General features: G+C 37.8%; 1 long non-coding RNA gene across 1 annotated transcript in view; it reads right to left on the bottom strand.

Annotated features, from left to right (window-relative positions):
* Positions 1-22,342, bottom strand: part of LOC103920017 — a 173,187-nt gene that overhangs the window by 102,116 nt on the left and 48,729 nt on the right. Inside the window, exon 2 of the long non-coding RNA XR_663767.1 lies at positions 2,045-2,128. This is a non-coding gene — a long non-coding RNA (uncharacterized LOC103920017). The remainder of the gene's footprint in view (positions 1-2,044; positions 2,129-22,342) is intronic.

The raw sequence follows: 22,342 nt of genomic DNA, 5'->3' as shown, positions 1-22,342 counted from the left end.
ATTTTTATAGATTGCATTTAACTTAAAGTTATGGAACAAAATAATGGAGGAAACAGAGTAACAGTTACTTTCCTCCATATGCCTTAAGTTCCAGACATACTGGAATTCAATAAAATGATACTGCCAAACTATTATGGATGCACAAGTCAGTACTACTGCATTTCTGACATTATTTGGTACAGAGCATAGTAAATTTCCAGAAAAAAAAAAATCCTTCAAAAAATAAAACCTCTTGTTGGCTCAGGGGATTTCAATTACTATACAATTACTACACAGTTTCTATCAAACCCAACAGTTCTCCAAGATACTGACACTGTCTATGAAGAAACTATCTAGTATTACTATGGACAAGTTACACCGTTCAGACATATGTGTATAAATATGTGCTAGAAATCCAGTCATATTTCCATTGCTACCTAGAAAGCAAAGAACCTCACCTTTTTTACTGTTTTATCCATTGAGTGATGTAAGAAAAAAGTGTTTTGCAAATGTATTACTACATATTTACATACAGCCATACACAAATTTATATGTGATGCCAGTAATGCCTACAGTTTCCCTGTATAGTGCTGTATATCCTTTGATTTACAACATTGCTAAAGCTAATATTGTACCTTTTCTTCTTTTTATGATTTCACCATATTCATATTGTACCCTTCAGGCCAGTGCCTTAAGTCCTTGGAAAAAGGTGAAGTTAAATCGAAGGAATTTTCCTTTCTTATTACCCAGTGGGTAAAGACAGTCACAGTGAAACACATACCAGGACGGTCTTGTTTTGCACTGCTTTGAATTAGGTTAAAAAGGTCTGTGCTTCCTCCCAGAGGGTGAAACTTTAGAAAACTTGTTATAAACATAGCTTCAGCACTAATTACTCGCACCATCATTAACTCCTCTGGAACTACTTCTTTTTCTTGCCCTTCTGAGCCATCAAGTCAAAAAGATGGATGTATCAATTTATGGAGTATATAGGTATATTTTAATATTTCATAATAACTTAGCAGTTACTGCACATGGCATAGAGGGAAACAATACATATTTACTTTGGAAACAATGCTGTACATAGAAGCAAGTGGGCCTGGTTCCTACTATGGTGAGTTAGTTTGTTGTACCCTGTTGAAATCTGCATCTATAAGATTTAGCATCAGGCACCAGTTGAGCATATTTTGCAATTTATATATTAAAATATTGCCTAAAATTTTGAATCTGAAAAATTCTGGAAATATTATCAATAAATTTTCTACCCCTGTAGGGCAAGCAAAATATGAAGCACTACTCAACATACAGATTAATTCTTTATTGCAATAGCAAGTATGAAAAATCTGAAATAGATCCAAGTGGCTTGCTAAGCTCTCATCTTACACTAATTCCTTCAGAATGTCATTTTCCAGACCTCTCCAAGGTAAAAAAACTGATATGCAGTTGTACATGATTCACTCAAGATAGCTGTGAAGGTCTGGAGCAAAGCAAGGTATTCAGTGCAGACACGCCAAGTCCCAGGGTGGTACTATACTCACTAACAGTGTTTCTGCACAGGCAGGTTCAGACTGTTAGCACACAAAGCAGTTCAAACAAGATTTGAACTCATGGTCCTTGACATCATGGAGTATTCCTGGTTACCAATGGAACAGAGATCATTCCAGCTTCAGGAAATAAGGAATATCCAAACTCAGGGGTACATTACTATTTAAACTTGCCTTTTAAAATTTTAATTTATTACAAAAAATATTTATACAAATACAGTCTAAAAAAATTTTCTAACCAAATTAGCTTAATTATCATACTCCCAATGCAACTGATGTAATGAAACTATACAGTGAAACTTAACTCCAGGGTTCCAGAGACCTTGGTGAGAGAACCATGTTTTCGCTTATTAGGGAAAGCCTACATGACTTAAATATTCTCTGCTATCTGGTCATAATACAAGCAGTTGTACATCTCAGTGAATCAGAGGAAGCAGAGATCAGCTATTTGACTATGGACTAGTAAGCAAGAAGAGCAATTCCAGAACAAAAGAAAGTTGCAAAAAATAGTACGCAGTACTCACCTGCTTCTTCTAAGCCTCAAAAAGACCTTTTAACTTCAACCTTGAACCGAAGTGATGTCCACGATCAATTCCAGTATCACCATCCTGACAAGACAAAGAGAAATGTTTACTGCTATTTAGACGACATTTAACAAAAACAAAATAAGAATTTGGCTCTATCAGACCCTCTAATTAGTTCCAGATGTGCGTAAGTTGATTCTAAGTATTCTGAAAGAAAAAGGAAGGCGTTGTAATTTTTCATTTTTCTATTTTGACATAAACATTTTGGTTGAAAGACCGAGCAAGTTGAAAGAGAAAGATTCTCTTAACAAGTAGTCAGCTTAAATGTAGTCCACAAAGAAATAGAATTGTTCATCAAGTTTCTGCCTTGCAGTAGAGGGACAGATAAGGCATCACTCAAAGTCTAGTCTTGTTTTTTTTAATTCTGTTTTTATTATTAAAATACCTAAAGGCAAACAAGAGGGAGGCTTCCCTGAAGTAGTTTGTTCCAGACAGAGAACTGCACATAGTATCACTACCAGTAAGTTCATCTGGGAATGACCAGATGACCAATAAGGGTCATCGGAAGGAAGGAACAGAAGCTGGGAGACAGCATGCCAATGAAATTTAAAGCTATATGCATTTTAGGAAGGACAAAAGGACAAGTAAAAAGAAAAAAACAGCTTTGAAGCTGAGACTGCAGGACTGCATTGAAGGGAAAAGGTTGGACAAGGCAGACAAAATAAAGACCATGCAGGTCCACAGAAAGTATATTTAGATTACATCTATGCCCGAGCACATTTCTCTTTGCTGAAATCAACTGGCACAGATAATCCTACATCTATGCTAGTATATACTCACATACGCTCCGAAACAGAGGGGCTGCATGCAAACTGCCTAACAGAGGTGGTCGAATAAAAGTCTGGGAATTTTCTGGAACAATGTTAGTTTGCAAAGACCAAATCTGTGTCAGAGACCTGGAAATATTTCCAAGCATTGTTTAATTTACTAATATAGACATAGCCTTAATGCCTGAAACTCTGCGACTTCTGAAGTTGATCCTACCAGCCTCTCAATGGTGCCTCTTGGCAATTCTCCCTTGCTGACAAGGTCAGACGGAAGCAGACTGAAGAGTAAAATGAATGTAGAGTTTTATGAAGAAAAGACTGCTTTCCTACAGTTTAAAAAAAAATCTGTGTTCCAACTGGCATTATTAATACACACTTTGTTACAAGATGCTTGGACATTTAAAAGAGCTGCAGTTCTAACTTCTTCCTTTGTTTGTAGAGTGTAACAAAACCTGCTGGGAAGGTCGAAGTTCCTAGAAAACTGAAAGCTACCTGGCAGCCTCTGTAGTAGAGCAAGTGAAGAAGGAAGAGCAAAGAATGACAGGCTGGAGGAATAAACACTACGTGAAACCCCTGCACAGTAGGACAGCACTGGGAAATGAGAAGGAAATCTTATGAGCTCTTAATACAAAGAGCAAAAAGAAGAAAATGTTAAAAACAGGTAAGGATCCTAAGGCAAATATGAGGAGGTGAAGGTGGGTGGCAATTCTTAAAAGTTGTTGGAAAGTAAAATATGTGTCAATGAAACTTTGCTTGATGGTCATGTGGTCACCCTGGATCCAGAATGGAAACGTCCAATCAGTTGAGAGAGAAGCATTCACCTTGCTCTCCTATTCCCCATTAAAAGATTGCAGGTGTAGCTATGCCTCTAAATCTTTTGACATTTCTTGTGCACCTGAAGTTTAGACCGAAATACACCGTATGGTTATTTCTTCAACAATAAGTGTTGTTTGTTGACAGAGGTTAATATGTAAGCCTCAAACATCAATATTCTGCATTTCTCTTTCTTCCTATATTCCTTTATGCCAAAAAATGTTCAAACAACCAGTTTTCTTGATATAATTTTTGATTATAACATTTTATCGTAATCATTCTTAATATGAAAACAACCACACTTATTAGTCTTTATTATTAAAATTTTATCTTTGGTCTTTTTGAATTATCAGGATTTCTACAATTTTTCAGAAGTCAGTAAGGAATATTTAAAGTGGACAGGATCACACACAGTAGATATAACAGATATGTCACAGACAGATGGCAGGCCTTACTTATCAACTTTCTTTTTACTGGTACAAATCTTCACCTTCAGAAACTTGTTGTTTCATTTATGCTACATTCCAGTGGTTTACCTGAGGAAGGCAGCTGCCTCTTAAAAATAATATTACTTTTGTTATAAACATGGATTTGTTTTGATTTTTGTTTGCATCCTAAAACCTGGACCTGAATCATTCCAGTTATTCCAGTTTAACAGCAACATTTCTCTACCCTTCCTCCAAATGAGCCTGCACATTCCATCCCTTGGACCGTACCAGGTAGATCTTTAATGTCATTGTTTACCTATCCCATATTGGCAGTGCTTACAGAGATATTTTTTTCTATTCTTCAATATCTAACATTTCCATCTGAATTCCATCTGAACCTTAAAAGTTTACAATCGAATTCACAGAACTTGCCAACCAACACCTTAAAAGCATCCTGACAGAATTTCTTTTTTAAATACAGCTGCAGTGGATGAAAGTTCAAGCAATTCTGGCAGCTCAATGTAGTATAGTTTACTCCGGCAGGAACACTCTCATCATGTGAACAGCAGAATACAATTGAATTGAAAGTCACCTGCATGCCACTTGTCTTTAACTTCCTATTCAGGTCCCTAAAATTTGAGTTAAACAAGCAAATACCACAAACTTCTGTAATACCTGAGAAAGGAAAAGTGCACTCGTCAATGACTAAATTAATTTGGTATGTAGACGCTTGTTAAAATGTAGATTTAGAGGAATTCTAATGAATTTTTTCTCCAAATGATAAAACATGTAACAATTATGATCACCCACCTAGCACAGAAGGTAGATAGGTGATAGATCAATTTTCAACACTGACGAGGTTATGCGGTTGGTACCAGTTTGTCATACAATATGCTGCACTAGACTTTTTACATAATAAAGCATTATTCACTATGAGCACAACTAACAGAATTTGGCTCTTATTTATGTGAATTGTCACAGTTGTTTCAGAAATCACTAGAATATAAAAATAATTTAATTCAAAACGAAAGCCAAATTCATTCCTAGATGAAGACATTCCTTTGAAACTTGACTTAAATAAACAAATACAATGCCCACATGCTGCAAGCCATTCCCTTTAACTCATTCATTTGTTTGTTTCATTCATCTCTTAGCTCATTTTACGTTTTGATCACAAATCATTAGGATAAGTTTACCTATTATATGTTTGAACACTGCCTCCATGACAACATTTGATTTGACACGACATGCTCTTATTCATTATCCTGCCTTGTTGGTGGCCTTTGGTACTTTTTAAGACATAAATAACCCCACCAAAGTGCACTACAACTCTTAAGCAGTATTACTATTTGATAGATCAACAGCCACTCTGATGTGTCTCTATTTCACATAAGACCTACTTGTTCACTTCTTTGCTATAGTAAAAATGGTTCAAACTGCATTACTCCTTGAAGTGGGCATTTGTGTAAAATATTCCAATGAAGCACTGCTCACCGAAGCATTCAGGAATATTTTAGAACATGGTTGAGGGCCATGTATATAAGGCATCTTTAGATATACTTATTTTGAAACAGATAGATTGGGCCAAAGACACAACTGGTTTTAGTAAAGCAAGAATTACTTGCTAGAGAGACTGGCTATTATTTTAAAGGCATATACATTCACTGGTATCCATAGCTTCCACTTTTCCGTCATATAGCCCTCCCATGCAATTGAAAACAAAAGAAGTCTTAATTCATAACAGAACTTCTGAGCAAGTCTTAAATTGCACTATGTCAATGGGACATCCCGAATTTTATTTGAAAGTACATCATTTACACACAATCTATAATGTATATTTTCTAAAAGTATGAAATAAAAATGTTTGAAATTACTTAATAATCAGACTACATATTTTTAGTTATATTTAGACTACTTCAAGACATTAATTTACACTACAAAAAAAAATGCATTTTTAAAGATTATGTAAATTACAGAACTGCAAATGGAAAAAACCCACTCCTTTTCTTCCTGAATCCAAGTATTGAGTTAGACAATTTCTGCAACAGAAATACTCAGAAGCTCATAACCAGATGAGCACTACTGAATGCCATTATAATTAACAAGAACATGCAAAATAAATTAGTAGTTATGTTTTATAATCATTCCAAAGTTAAATGAGCCTATGAAAAGACCTTCATACTACTGTGATCTCATTAGCCAATTTTTACAAGCTACTCTACATTACTACTTAGACGAATGAAGGCTGCCTTTTGTTACGTTATTAGTGGGTCCAAACAGAAGTACTGTGGTGGTGGGAGACGCAACCATTTTTTTACGTGGCACACAGAAAATAATGAAATCCTGAATGCTTCTTGAGCTGTCAACCTTCCCCAACTATATCTTTTCCAAAATTTTTAACAAATGCTATGTATTTATAAAATTTCACATCATGTTCTATACCACTAAAATTAATCTTGAATTTTCACAACATGGAATTTGCTAATCAAAATATCTATACTCAATTCATCACGACAACGTGCAACTATGCAAAGAAATAGGTCAAGGAAAATAATAAAATTTACAGAAAAGCATTAAAAATGTAGTATTTAATGCCTTGGAAATTGCCCAGTGAAAGAAAAAAAATTATGACAGGGACTAAATATATCATCTACTTCCGATTATGTCCAATTCACTGTGTAACTGATATAACAGGTAACACGTGAACTCCTCTTGGGGGAGGGGGGGTGGTTGGGGAGGGAGGGTGTTCCATTTAGGTCTTACTTATCCTAAAGATTAATAGGACACTGCCTACCTGTACTTATAAAGGCACACTGGAGAAAATGGAGACAGTACAAATAAACGGGAAGCCTGGAGCAAAGGAAAAATCACCCCTCCTCAGTCTTCTCTTCCAAAACCTCCACAGCAGCATTGTCTGAATAGTTTGGTATACAGACTAAACCACCCCTGAGGCAGGTCTAACTTGCTTGACTTGCACTTACATGATAGATAACCCGTGTTGACACTAATCTTATAAGTATGCACAATACCAATATCATATTCATGGAGATTTCTGAACAATTTATCCAACGTGTACAGATAACCATGCCTTACTTTATCTTCAGACATGTCTGTCTGTCTTCTGAAAACATGTAATTTATTGTAATACAGCTCAGAGAAGAACCACCTTCCACTTGTTGAATTCTCTTATCATAATAAACTGCAGCAGCCTACAGTAATTGGGGGAGAAGAATATAAGCAAAAAAGGAAGCAATGAACTATTCCTAAATAGTTTGATCTACAATACCACAAACACAATGGCACTGCAATTTTGTGAATTATTTCCAGAATTACAATTTGTTTCTCCCATTTTCTCATGTGACATGATTAGAAGGGATTCAGGAATACTATCAGATGAGAATGTAAAAGTAACAACTTTAAAAAGTATTATCTCATAAGAGCACATATGTGGTGATTATCCTGGGTTGTCTTACATATCTAGTTTGTTCTTGTAAGGAGACGTATGTACAGATTTATAAATCAGTACCACATAAAGTCAAAGAGCACCTGACCCTTCTGCCATGACGCATGCACCATATCACAGACTCATTCACTCACACCAGGAGGTTGTCTAGCCCAAACGGCGTAAAGCAGCACCTGAATTTAGACTGGGTCACTTAGGACATTAGCCAGGTGCATCTTCAAAACTTTCAAAAAAGGCCATTCCACAACCTGGCTTCTCTAGGCAACCTGTTCTGCTGCATAATTGTCTTTTCATTGAAAATCTTTTCCCTTATATTGAATCAAAACCTTCACACATAAGAGCTCCACACATTCCAACTGCTCCTTCATGTAAAGGGCAACCCCTTTCCATGGCCTTACCACCCCTTCTCTGCCTGACTCTTCCGCAGAGCTTGCAACCATCCATCACTGAACTCCCACCATTCAAGCTGTTCTGCCACTTGGAAGTTTATTCCAATGACGCCATAGTTCTGCATCTGCATGCAGAGCTCTAGCTCCTCCCGTTTCTTCCCCACCCACAAAAATCTCATCTAAATAAATAAATTGAAAATCCAACAAAAACAACAACAAAATATAAAAAATTAAACAGCCACACAAACAACTTCCAGGGGAAAAGAAACACAGAACAGTTAAACTCCACCCCCCCAAACAATGCAGAACCCACCTAATCAATCAAAATACACAAAAAAATCCACAAACTGCCAGAAAACCTGACACATACACCCCTTAAGCTTCTGAAGACCAAAAGGAAAACTGGGGCGAGGGGGGGAACAAATAAGCCAAAAAACACAGTGGAAAAAATGGAAGAGGGAAAAAAACCAAGCAAACAAGAAAAGGTTCTAAGAAAACCTACTTGGGCAACCACAATCTCCTGCCAAAAGAGCCACCAGGAAAATAAAGACAGGCAATTGTTCCACCAATTGCTGTCATCTCCATTAGCTGACTGTTCCGCAGCATCTGCTACATAGGTGTTTTCCACTTTGGCTGAACAGCAGGTTATTCCCTCATCAGCATGGGGCTTCCATGGGGCTTCCATGGCCTTACCACATAGTTTGGGCACCTCAAGGACTGCTTACACTGCTTATGAGGTTGGTTCAATACTGATATGACCACCATGGTTAGCTACAAATAATTGTCGCAAACTAAATGTCCGTAAGACTACTGGATTCTCGCAGAGGTCCCTACCCTAAAACTGACATTTGGCATGACTTCATTTATTGTGTCTTTTGCAGGGAGTTTTATGTCGTTGATGGCATATTCCTCTCAGAGACCCTGCCCAGTGACCTGAGTAAGAGGAGGCCTCTCTAGAGGACACTGCTCACACATCTCTGTCATCCGTTCCTTGTACGGAACGTTCCTTACGGTACATTCCTTACGGTTCCTTGTACGGTACGTTCCTTGTCATCCGTACTCAGAGCTACATGGAACTGTGGAGAAAAAACTCTTACATACAGGCCAGTCCTCCCTACAGACACAAACGCACAATCAAGTCTTCAGCTATGCTATAGTTTCATATGGACTACTTTGGGTTACTGGGCAAGCTCAGACATTCGGGGTTTTTTTCACAAAAATCAGAGAATGACTGCTCCTGATTATCAGATCCATCTGGAAGTTAGCAGTCCATTCATACAACCCAGAGACTCCCCTTCAGCAATGGCCAAGGAAGATGACATTGAGAAAGACAGAGGATATAAACATTACCCACGTTCTGAACCAGTCCCTAAAGACACACAAGAAATAGAGCACCTTCACAACACTGAAAAACGTCTCTGTAAGTATGGCAGATAAATATTAGGGCCGTTAGATATTTCTGCCTGTCTTGTACAAGTACACATCACATCGGGGTATGACCCAAAGTAAATTTCTAGCCACAACCAGTAACTGCTTTGATGTAGATTGGAATCTGTGTCCTTGAAGGGGCAACAAAAGCCAAAAAAACCCTACCACTATTTCAAAGAGGGTCACTGAATAAAAATGAGTAAGCTTGTTACAAGGAAGAAAAAAGGGACAGCTACAAGAGTCACATCTTTATAGGTGGCACGGAGACTGATTAAAGACACCTTTTGCAAGCTCAGAAGAAATGCATACAACCTATCAAAAAGGACTGAGAAAATCCAGAGAAGGGAGCTGTCATGAACAAATAGGATAAAGGAGATTATTAGAAAGAAAAAGGCATCTTTCTAAAAGCTTCAAGTTATGTCCAAGTGAGGAAAACACAAAGGATTGTAATCTCTGGGAGGCTTAAATATAAATACACAGTAAGGTGCCAGAGGGCTGCAGGGATCGGTAGCTCCCTATGGGCTGGGGGCCAGGAGTGGCGGGGGCTGTCCATGGGCAGGGCAGGACCTGGCCACCCTCAGCCAGGGAGCATGGCAGGCCAGGGGGCAGCCGGGGGCAACCCCAGCCCACAGTATCAGGCACCTCAATGGGGACAGGCCAAGGCTGGGGGTCAGGATCAGGCCTAGTGAGGAGCCTCCCACGTACAGCCACATAGGAGCTTCTGCCCATGGCTGACAGAGAGAAGGGGCCACAAAAAAATTGGGTTTGCAACCACGGTAAAGGAGATTGGAGAAGTTACTAGGCCAGACACCCTCCTTAGAGAGATACATGAGAGGATCTGTCTTAAATTGAAGGGCCATTAGAGAAGATGAGAACAAAAAGACAAACTGAGCTCTAATGGATTATTTCACTGGAGTGTATCCCATCAACAGCTCTAAAGGAACACGAGTATGAAATAGTTGAACTTATAATAATGGACAAATGCCTGCTTCAAATTGTCTTAGTATCAAAGGAAGGTGGTAAACGTGAAATCAGTCCAAAGAAATCTAGTGAAGACCCAGAAAACTACAGAACAGTACACATGGAGTTCACACTAGGCAACTTGGTATAGACCATAGTAAAGAATATATGTATGTTGATATATATGATATGTTGGGAAGGAGTCAACATTCCAGTATGAAGAGGAAAGTCATGACTCGGATGATCACAGTTTTTTTGAGAAGTCACTGAGAACATGGACAAAAGATAAGTCATGTATTTCCAAAAATAATTTTATAAGCTGTCTTACCCAAAGTCTCTAAAAGAAACTAAACTGCATGGGAGAAAACAAAGGAGTTCCTTGCACTGCTTAACATAATTAAAAGACAGGATATTAAGAATAAGAATAAATGACAGTTTGCAGTATTTCCCAGAAGGAGATCAGCAATGGAGACCCAAAGCACCTAGCTGTAAGAAGGCCAGTGCTGTTCAGCATATTCAACAATTATCTGAAAAGGGGATGAGCCATGACGTGACAACACTGTCTCCAACACTAAACCATGGGTAGTAAAGATCAGGGCAGACTGAAGAACTGCAGAAAGAAAACATAATACTGAACGCGAAGTGATAAATAGCAGGTAATATTTAATGCGAAGAAATGTAAAATGATGTCTATGGAGAAGAAACAATGCTAACTATGCAATGATGGGCTTTGAACAACTGAAAAATGAGCATCTGCAACTATAAATTATGGTCCTATGAAAATCTCAGCTCAATTTTCAGTAGCAGTCAAACTGAAGAACAGCAAGTGCTAAGAAGGGGGCGGGGGGACACGGACAAAAAGATCATCATGCAACTGTATAAATTCAGTGGCAACCAACAGTGTCTAGAACCTAGTATATAGCTCTTTCTCCCTTTCCCTCCCTAGCCAAAAAGGTTACCTTAGACCTGCAGAAGATTCAGAGAAAAACAGAATAGTCAAAAGTACAGATGGCTTCCATAAGGCAATAGCTATGTAGACTATGATGCTACAGGTTGGAAAAGAGATGACTGAAAGAGATATGAAAAAAGTCCAAAATGTGGGAAGGGCATGGAAGAGGCCAACACTCCAGCATAAGAATTAACAAACCAAGCTACCGGACACATGTTCAAAATAAACAAAAAAGGGTGATTTCTTACAAAATGTATAACCAAGCTACAGGACATTAGAGATGCTTAAAGTCCTTGGTGGATCTAGACTGGCTTGGACCTCAAACCCAACTGTGGGCCGCCCACCCATGTGCTAAAAAGTTTCTCTTATCACTTCAGTATAATGCATAAAAAGTTGCAAGCATGCAAAAGGTTAAAAACTTTTTTTTTTTAAAGAAAAATAAAAAAGCTAGATAGAAATAAGTGGCTTCCTGGAGGCCAAAAGGCACTAATAACTACAAATAGAGCAAGCTGAGAGGAGGAAAAGAGGCACTGATAGGGCTCATTTTCAGGGACTTCCAGGCCCCCAGCTGTAGCTATGTCCAGTTCTCAAGAACCATGTGTTCCACTCATGGTTCCCCATCTTCCATTGTGCAGTCACTTACACAGTGGGATCTATTTTCCTCCTGTAAATTAGATGACCCCAAAAGCACACTCACTGATGTCCTGTTCCTCATCTGTAACTGATGAATGACACACTCACCGAACAGAAAAAGCCTTGTTCCTAGGAAGCAGCAGACCTAAATGGAGCGTCCCCCAAGTTGTGGACAGTGACTTCTGCGCCACTGTGCTGGTGGAGAAAAGCCCTATGCTCCTACTAAAGGCTGACTGCAGCCAGGATGGTGGTATGGCTGGTTACTGCTGGAGAGCAGAGAGCAGAGACCTGTGGCTTACTAGACATAACAGACACTGTGCCACTATCCTCTCTGAATGTGCCCCTGGATTCTGAGAGAGTCCACGTCATCTGATTTGACTTTTACTCATCTCCATTCACATTACTTTTGGCTGTAGTCATTTGGTATCATTGTTTTGTTGCACTTGCATTTAATTATCAGTAGCAAAAAAGGAATGAAAATAGTAGCCACTGATACCTGTACAAAATGTCCCATGATAGGACAGGGTTAACAATGGAAACTTGATCTTTTCTACTTTCCAATCTTTTATCCTCATACAGTTGTTATGGAAGAATGATGAAAACTACAGGAACTGAGTGCTCTGAGCAGGAGGACAAGGGGTGTGTCAGAATGCTGAGTACCAGTGCCTGGCTTGAGAAGGGATAAGTTGTCAATAAATGATATACAAGGTATTTCAAACACGAGCCAGAATGAATCTTCATCTCTCTCTACATGCACACAAGAGTTCAAGCATACATAAAAGGGATTGTGCATGAGCATTGTACACAATTGTGCAAGTGAACTAAACAGTATATTTTCAAATCTCTAATCTGCAAATGATCTGAGCTGTAATACAAAGGTCTGGTCACTTAATAATTATAAAGAAAAAATGCTGTAAACTGTTATCCCTTTGCAATAATTTTCTTGTGGATGTTTCATAAATGGCCCTTTTTTTCCCTGAAAGGTACATGTCCAGCCTACACAACACGCGTACATAGATGTACCTCAAAGAAGTTGATCCATTTTGGCTAGCAGAAACTCTCATCAACAAAACAGGATCTTCAGTCAAGAAAAAAGAACATTTCACAAATAAGTTTTTATCCACCTTTCTGTTCAAAACCAGCATAAATGCTCATGTTAATTGTAATTATAACTGAAGTCACTGGTATGGTATTAACAGTAAAGACACAGGAGTATAAATCTAGTCCTGCTGGTCTCCCATACCACTCATTACCAAAATGAAGTATGTAATAACTTGCAGATAATAACTTGATCTTTTATGAAGAAAAATTTGCATGAGTGGTAAGTTTCTAAGTTGGACCTTAGGTAGAAAAAGTAATTACATGCTTTTTAAAATATTTTTTTCTTGGCTGCTGTTATTGCTCTGCAATACCCTGGTTGTGCTCTAGCCGCACTTTTCTCAGATCCTGTGTGACTTTCTGGACAAGAATTTTAAATTGTATGAAGAAATTTGAACTCAACTTTTGAAAATACACTGTACACAAGGTCCAAATGTTGCCTGCAACTTTTGGGAACTGTCTCACATACTTGCAGAACTGCAGTGCAACTCTTCACACTCAGTACGTTTCTGTATGTGATCCCACAGTAAATACAGAGGTGGTATCGTCTATAACTAGTTTTAATTACCTTTTGGACAATATTGTCACAGCAGCAAAGCCTCTTACCCTAATGATTTAAACCAATGGTAAAAGCCAAAGAAAGAGTGATCAAATCTTTGATTTTCATAAGATAAGAAAGTGTATTTGTTCATAAAGAAGCAACTGTGCTGGAATGAGTTTAATCTATTTAATGGATTTAAGAAAACAACAATTTTCAAACTAAATGAAGGGCACAAGCTAATTTAGGCATTTATACAAATTCTCATTTCTGCATCAACTTTCATAATAAATGAGTAAAACAATTCCCATAGCAACTTCCTGCACTGTATGATGCACATGTTGCTCATGAAACACAAAACATCTTCTATCTGAAACATACAAAACAAAACGTAATGGGAATGTGGATAGCTTTTATATGTTAAAAGCAATACATTTTCTTGGACAGACATTTTTCTATTTTTATGCTCATCTTGTGACTTTCTTCAATCAATCAATCAATTTTACATGAATAAAATGGCCCTCATACAAACACCTCTGGGCACTGTACAAACTCAATATAAAATAAATACAGTATAATATTAATAAGCTAAATTATGTATTTTTGCTTTCCAAAATAGTAACATATATTTTCTTTTAAAAAGGGATGATTGAAATGCATATGGTAAGAGAATCCTGCAAGGTAAGAACTTCACTTCAAAAAGGTACAATGTGATTACTTTTGCCAGTAACATCGTTTGCTTTGGCTGCTGCAAAGCCAACGAATTTTAATTTATGACAATTGACTGAATACGATCCTGTGGAAATTCCTGTCAGGGATATGAGTCTGATCCAACATCCCAGAAGGAAAATCTTTCCACTGACCCACTAGGACTCATTAAAACTGTCAGGTAACATACAGGCTCTGTTCCTAAACTGCTTTCATTTTTATATATAATCAGTGGCACAAACATATAGTCTCTAACCCTGAAAAAGTAAGCACCCTCCCCTATAAAATCAGGAATATGAAACACAAAAACTTACATTTACATTCCACAGAGAATTACTACGTAATACCTAAACTTCAGCTTTTAGTTTCCAGATCTTACTGTGCGATGACCAAAGGCCTCTCCTTGCAAGAAAGTAGTTCATGTTTTTTACCATTCCACCAAAATAGTAATTTAGCTATGGTAACAATATGCTTTAACTATTTAGGTTTTGGTTTTTTAGACCAAGTAGGCCAATCCTCACCTACCCTCAACCCCTCTGTCGCGCATGTCTCTTGCCAGAACAGCACTCACTAATGCCAGCAGAGCTAAAGGAAGCTATCTTGATTTAAGTTTTTGTTTCTCACTTCACCCAAAAACCTAGAAAAACATGCCACATTGTTCATGTTGGGTTCCTTTTTTCCTTTCAGTCATGAATAATTATCTCCCTCACAACAGTACTACAGATCATTCACTGTACTGGGTGCAGGTGCCCAGGTGCTGGCAGCGGGGGCTGCAGGGCGGCCTCTGTGAGGAGAGGCCAGGGCTGCCCAGTTCCAGACACAGCCGGTTCCAGCCGGCTCCAACTGACCCAATGCAGGGCACGGCTGAGCCCCTCGGCCAAGATGGTGGCACCTCTGGGAAAAGAGATTTAGGAAAAGTCAAAACCGCCACACAGGAAGAGAAGGAGGGGGGGGGAAAGTGTGAGAAACAGCCCTGCGAATACCAAGGTCAGTGAAGAAGGTGGTGAGGTGGTGCTTCCTGGGGAAAGCGATGCTTTAATTTTATTTCTCACTACTCAAATCTATTTTAATTGGAAACAAATTAAATTAATTTTCCCCAGGTCAGATCAGTTTTGCCCATAACAGCAACTGGTAAGCAGTCTCTCTGTCTTTATCTTAACCCACGAGCTTTTTTTCATCCTATTTTCTCCCCTCTGTTCTGTCGAGGGGGGGGGAGTGAGCGAGTGGCTGGCTAAAGCTAACACACCACACTTACCTACTGTCTTTACAGAATCACAATACTGGACATTTTGCTAATACTTTGAAGGATGTTTATATACATCCTTCTCCCAAGTAACTGGCGAAAGGACGAGAGGAAATGGCCTCAAGTTGCACCAGGGGAGGTTTAGATTGGACGTGAGGAAAAATTTCTTTACTGAAAGAGTGATTAAACATTGGAACAGGCTGCCCAGGGAAGTGGTTGAGTCACCGTCCCTGGAGGTATTTAAAAGACGTGTAGATGAGGCGCTTAGGGACATGGTTTAGTGGGCATGGCGGTGTTGGGTTGACGGTTGGACTCGATGATCTTGGAGGTCTCTTCCAACCTTAATGATTCTATGATTCTATACTATAACATTGTGAAAACTTACTGCATATATTCTGAAGACTAGTAGCCCTAAAAGTGTGAAATTAAGAAAGCAGCAATTTAATGTAAAAAACTCCTACTGCTACATATATGGTCCCCAATATAACATGCTTCAGAAGTCTTTCCTACATTACTACAATGTACATTACAGCATCCCAACTATAAAGTTTTTTAAAACTTCTAGCTCATTTAAAATAAGTCAGACAAAATCTAAGCTGTCATACTCATGGCTTGTTTCTGTAAGGAAAGCAAATATTGTCACAATGGCTGAAACTTCTCTACAAAAAAGACTGTTACACAGAATTGATGTTGATCCCATTGCACCAAACCACTATTGATACATGCAGTAAACCTTCACAGCAAAACAAGCAGACTTTTCTTTTTCACAAGCAAATTTAACAAAAGAAATGGGAAATATCTCTGTTCAAAACTGAGACATGAAAACGTGATAAATGGTAACAGAAGTGAAGTGCCAAAAGCAAAAGAGGACAGTAAGAGCGAGTTGTGGAAGCCAGGGTATGTACCTGGTAGAAGGGGAAAATAAGGAAAGCACAAGTAAGCATACTAGCAGACAAGTGTGTTACTGCTAGGTGTCCTGGGTTGTAGACTCTAACTGCTTTGGCCTAGCTCTGCGTGCACATGGGGCTGTGCAAGCACAAGGACAAACATATAATTCCAGTACAGTAAATGAAAAAGATCAAGTAAGCTGGTATTTAAAGCATGCAGATGGCCTGTCACACCACAGCAGATGCACTTCAGATGTTACTCAGCAGTAGCTTTTCCACCTGCCCTTATCCGGAGTCTTGTGCAGTGATAACAGGAAAAACACAAGCAGCTGAAGAGTTAAGTAATGAAAGCGGGAGATAGAAAAAAGAAGGAAAGACAGATGATGGAGTAGAAGAAGAAATTAATAGGAATAATGAAAGAATAAACAGTGAAAATGTTAAAATGCGGGTAAAGACAAGCACCAATATGCTGGTGTCAAAGGTAAAGGAGATTAAAGTCATGGGTTACTGATGTCATGAAGCATTTATTTAAATATGATCCTGCTGCCCTGAACTGTAATGTAAAAAGGACCCTTTCGAAAACTGCCTGCCAGCAGTCTCAGAAAGGCCTTGTGTTGCATACTGCCTGTAGGAAATCTAAACTGTCCTTGATTTAAAGCAATTGAAATTTTTCAATGAAATACAAAAATAAACTTTATTTCATGTGCTATTACCATTTAACACTTTAAGAGGTGCTTTCTGAAATGTTTCTTGATGGAAGAGACTTCCAGGATAGCTCAGGACTGATATAATTAGGCTACCCTAAAATAGTGAAATCCCCACCTATTTCAGCAGAACAGATTTAAAGCCAGAACTCAGGACTTCTGAAATTCCTTTATTTGTGGATTCCACAACTGGGATACATGCAATGCTGTTATACCTATGATTCCATCTCCACTGCACACCTTTCGGTAGATATAAGGAGAAATAAATATACAACTGGGATCATTTCAGCTTCTATGAGTCAGCATTCTGTTGACTTTACTGATTGTAATAAAATTCTCTGCCTGAGACAAGCAAACAAGAGCTGGCCCTTGAGTTCATAATATTCAAAACACTCTGTAGGGGCCTTTCTAAGGAGTCAAGACACCCATTAAAAACAGAATAATCTATAAAATTGCGAAGAACTGAAAATATCCTTCCTCTCAGTAACTGCAAACATGGCGGGCTCTACTCAGTTGCCCACAGAGTGCCTAGTGTCCTAGATAATCCCATGTAGCCTCCAGCTGTCACTTCAGAAGGGTGCAGGTGTCCTGTGTCGTATCTGCCAGACCTCTCAAGATATCTCAGATTTGCAGGACACAGAATCAAGCCCATGTCAAGTACAAAACAACTGGGCTACGTTCAGCAGATTTTACATTCTTGTTACAACGCTTCAGTAGCGAGCGATTATAGCAACATTTAAATCTGCTCAGGTAAATTCTTACATTTGGAAGCCCATCTGAAGCTTAACCAAAGAATTCCATGCCTACCCTTGCTCTTTTGCATCTTATCTACTTATTTTTATCATGAATTTATAAATCACTTTCCTGATGCCAAAATCTCTATATGATCTATTAAAACTCTATCCCAACTAATTCATACAAAATACTTGCTAATATGTCTACACTAATCGCAAAGCAAACATAAGAATTTTGCTGATAAATCCAACTTTATTTTGTCATGTGCCAGATAGGTATTTGAAACAGTGTTCATTGACACGCAGCGAAAAAATATATTTGCAATATATTTTTAATCTCTTTCATTGCTGAAGTCAATAACCTCTGACCAAAATTACTATGGTTAATTCTGTTTTTTCTCTTTCAATCATTGAAGTGTAAAATAGAGGGATTTTAGTTGGTATTAAGTGTTAATTCCAGCACAATTTTAAATTTAGTGTTCCTAGTGCACCTCTATGTTGTTACATGTGAAGAAAATCACAAAGCAACAGGTGGCTTGAATTGTTTGACTGATGCTGGTTATTGCACAAAATGAAAGTACAGTACTGCAGTTTCATTTAGTAGCTAAAGTTATCCATTTCAAAATTTCAACAGAAGTGAAACTGCTTAGATGGAATGGAAAAACCCTCCCAGCTGCAGATAATTTAAGAACTTTGGATGGCCAGTACCAAAAAAAAGGACTATTCATCGCCATTTGCAGGTTAGTAACTTTAATATATATCACAACTATTGAATTCTAAAGTGTGTTATTAACTTGATTATGCACCCAAATTGTACAACCCCTGACACAAATCAGAAATGTTTGCACACAGAAATTTCTGAAATCAGTTGTGCTGTTAGATTGACTCATAATATTTTTCCATTTTTGACTATCATTAGAATTCTGCAATTAGAAAAGCAATCAAATAATATACTGACAAAAATCTGCAGCTGCCATTATGCCCTCCATGATAGAAGTATTTTGCTACACATTGAAATACTGATCATCATCACATGTATTCTGGGACCATGTGTACTCTCTCTGAACAAAAGGCAGTTTAGAGATATACGGAGAAGATGTAACAAGACAACTTACTGCATATTAGAAGAAATAATAAAGTTGCTGTAGCACAAAGAGAAGCAACTAACCTAGTATAATTAAAATTTTTGAAGTCATGTTTTCCGTCAGAGTATTCTAAAGTGAATCAACAAGTGCTTTCTCGGCAGCGCATAACTATAAACAGGAACTTGGGATGAGTCCTCAATGAAACCTCTGCCTCCAGGACACACAGATGGGATGGGGGGAGTAGGAGGAATCCACCACTATCAAGAAAGGGGAGGATGGATCTCCTGTCAGTAGTAGATATCTCCAATCTTCTCACAAAAATGAGACAGCTACCAATAAAAGCTGTCATCGTGGCTAAGAGAATGTGAGGACACTAGCCCACCAGCTGCATGAAATAAGTCAAGATTTGATGGTAAGATCAAATTCCTAACGAAAGCAAAACTTTGCTTTTCATTTTAAATATCTTCATAAACTTCAGTCACAAAGAATGGAGAAAGATCAACTAACCCTTGGAATGGAACGTGATGAGCCAAATGGCTGCTGCCTCCAATCAGACACAGACCACACTGGACCTAGTCCTTAGCTTCCTCTTTCTGATTCCGAAAACTGTGTCCTTAAAAAGGCCATGTTCTCAGAGATAAGCACCAGAAAGCTGAGCATGGATATATTCTCTGGGTTTGATGTACTTGCAGCTCTTCTACAGCCCGATTAACTCTTTCTACAAGGGAAAGATCTTCCTTTGCTTTGCCTCTTGCTGGAGAACATTAGTGTGATATTCCTTATGATGCCCAGAGGTGTGCACCAAAGTGATTCACAGATTCTGCAAATTGCCTGAGTTCCAAAAGAACAAATTTCTCATTGAGAATAAAGACCCTGAGCTTGGAGGTACTCCAAGTGGCTTTTCCAGCCTTTTAATGAGGTAAATCAAACCGCCAGGAATGGCAAGGGAAATACGAAGAGATCTTTGCTGCAGATACCTTTTGGATCTTTTCACTGTACTAGAGAGGATAACCTTGGTAAGACATACCTGAAAAACATTCAGAGTTCCCATTTACAACTAAAGACTCACTTCTCCTATATGCTATACAAACAGCAGAAATGCAATTTCCCAGAGACAGAGGCTAAAGGAAACAAAACCAGAAGAAAGACAGAAGCAATGATTAAACATGCTATCAGCAGGCAATCAGCATGCAGGCACATTATTATTTCTTAGTAACAGTTAATTTCCTTACATGTTTGCTTTAGCCTTGAAAGAAAAAAATGTATGCATTTAATTGAAGTGCTCAGTAGCTTTTTCAGTATTTTTTATAAATCAGATGCATTTTATGTATATGGATATATTTGGCATTTTCACTTCCATTTTTTTCTTGTTACTACTGTAACAGTAGTGAAAGCATTCATTACTTAAGTTCAGCTTTTGCCTCTTTCAGTTCTTTAATAATCAGATTTCTAATAATTCTTCCCTATTCAAATACTGTTACAATGTTTATACATTTATTTTATAGAGATGTTACTGTTGCTTTCCATAATTGGTTTTAAAAGTATTTATATTTGAAAACAAGCAAAGTGACACCTAAAGCCTGTCAAACCAATCAAGAATATTTCTGCTAAACTGCAAACACTCAATAATTTTGAGATATATTTTCCCCCACGTTCTATGATTTTCTACCATTTTCAACATTATGTTTTAAAATATTCCATTTATATGACACTTCTACACTATACTGTCACAAAATTCCAATCTAAGCTATCACAAGAATTGCTCACCAGCACAACCACAAACACAATTCAGGAGTGACAAATGCTGCGTTCACCCATGAACAAACAGTATATACTCCTACACTTGTGATTTTTTTCTGTTATTTTTAATGAAGATAAAATTGAAAAATATATATTTTATACCTAAATATATGACATACCATCAAGCTCTCCAGTTTTGCATATTTTCATGGTTGAAGAATAAACTCCAGAAAATATTAACCACCCACAGAGATCACCTTGACATGCTTTTGCTGCAGAAAATAGAACATTATACAAACTACTGAAGCCTGAAGCATACTCAAAACATCACATCCTATTTGTAAAATGCACAGAAAGAATAATGGGATCAGTAAGAACATTTAAAAAGTAATGTGTTATATTCATTTTTAACTCCGGGAAAAAAGGTTTCTCAAAAAGCAGGCATACTTACTTTGCAACAAGCTCAGACTACGCTGAACATACCTGTTGGATAAATTCTGCTTAGTTTTACCCATACAATCTCAAAGACATTAAAGAGCAAAATTAAGCCATACCCACAAAAAATAGGTATGCCTGGTATGAATACCAGAGGACAAGCTACTGGACAACCAATGCCCTTATATGAAAAACTGGCAATCACATCAGAATTTCCCAAACCCGTATTTGAAAGGAATCTAGTATTCAATTTAACCTACTTTGAAGGACAACAACATTTGTAAAAGCCTTAATCTAAAAATTACAGTGTACTTCCAACTATGACTGTTCTTCAATTTAGAGAAATCGGTGTGAAGGTTCAGGATGTACTTCTCCCTCACGGGTTCATGCAAACTGCCACAGGACTTCCGGCCGTACAGAAAGGGTTATGCAAGTTAAATCCAGTCATGATTTTAAATAAAATTGTTAAAAGGAATTGCAAAGAAAAATACAGTATTACAGCTGTGATAGTAAAAATCAACCTTAGTGACTCAAGGAGAACCCTTCCAGTCCTAAATTCTGAGGGCAATACACAAATTCACACAAATTCAGGTTGACTATTAGCATGTATAGAGAAAGAACAGATAATGTAATACAATTACAATGAGGACAAGCAATATAACATCGTCTAATAACAAGTTTCATATACAAAGATCCTTTGTCATTAATTGTGCTTCTCTCCATATAGAAAAGGAAAAATATGCATTATTAAAGTATATCGAATGTTCTACTAAACCTGTTTCATCTCGTAATTGCTATGAGTCCTCAATAAAGAGGACAACGCAAACTCAATAAAGAGGACAACACAAAATAATAAGAAATTACATCTGTGAAAAAAGAAATACGCTACATACAGGTATGTTTCTTTTAAAGGAAATATGATTCCACAAGAAGGAAAACGTTATCTATTTGCCTAGCAGTAAATAAAATTGCAGCACATAAACATGGAAAAGACCCACTAATTCATGTAATATATTCACTGGCAAGACAGCAGTCTTTGTTTTTTACTACAGAAAGTATTGAGATACTCAAGAACTTGATGGTCTTCAGCAACTTTTCTTGGGACAATCCAAAAAGTCTATTAGATTAGACTAGCTAGAAATGTCAAACAGATTTCTGATATTCTTATCCCAGAACGGTCTTTCTATGCTGGTGAAAAAAAGAGAGGGAAGGAAAGAGAGAGAGGGGGAAGGAAGA

This window comes from Pygoscelis adeliae, unplaced genomic scaffold (assembly GCF_000699105.1).
Source record: "Pygoscelis adeliae isolate BGI_AS28 unplaced genomic scaffold, ASM69910v1 Scaffold113, whole genome shotgun sequence".
Lineage (NCBI taxonomy): Eukaryota > Metazoa > Chordata > Aves > Sphenisciformes > Spheniscidae > Pygoscelis > Pygoscelis adeliae.
This window is presented reverse-complemented; position numbering and strand designations above follow the sequence as displayed.